Here is a 473-nt window from a genome sequence, read left to right as displayed (position 1 = left end):
CCTACCAGCCACTTTCTCTCCCAATGGGAGGGAAGGATGGGAAGAGAGACGGCCAATAGGAAGGGGCCTCTGCCCGCCTTCTCCCTCCAGCGATGAGGTTGCTACGCTGGCGGAGCCGCGTTAGCGGGGCGGTCGCGGCTGCTCGGCGGAGCCCTCGGGTCACCGGGACCCGCCGTCAGCCCCGCAACCGGGCGCCGACGTCCGGGCTTCTCCCCTCAGCGGCAGCGAGGGAAACCGACGGCTCAGCTCGGCCGGGGCCCGCCCCTCCCTCCCGCCTGTCAGTGGCCCGGCGCTGCCTGCAGTGCCGCTGTGGAGACGCGGAGGGTGTCGGTGGCGGGCGGGAGCCGCCTGCTGAGGCACCGCCGGCTTCCCCTCAGCCTCACAGACCGCGTCCTCGCTGATCGCTTGGAAATGCCCGCCTTTACACCCCTAACATAGGTTTTAACAGACCCTGTAACTGAGCCACCGGCATT

This window comes from Falco cherrug, chromosome 13 (genome assembly GCF_023634085.1).
Source record: "Falco cherrug isolate bFalChe1 chromosome 13, bFalChe1.pri, whole genome shotgun sequence".
In the NCBI taxonomy this organism is placed as follows: domain Eukaryota; kingdom Metazoa; phylum Chordata; class Aves; order Falconiformes; family Falconidae; genus Falco; species Falco cherrug.
Note: the sequence above shows the minus strand (reverse complement) of the source record.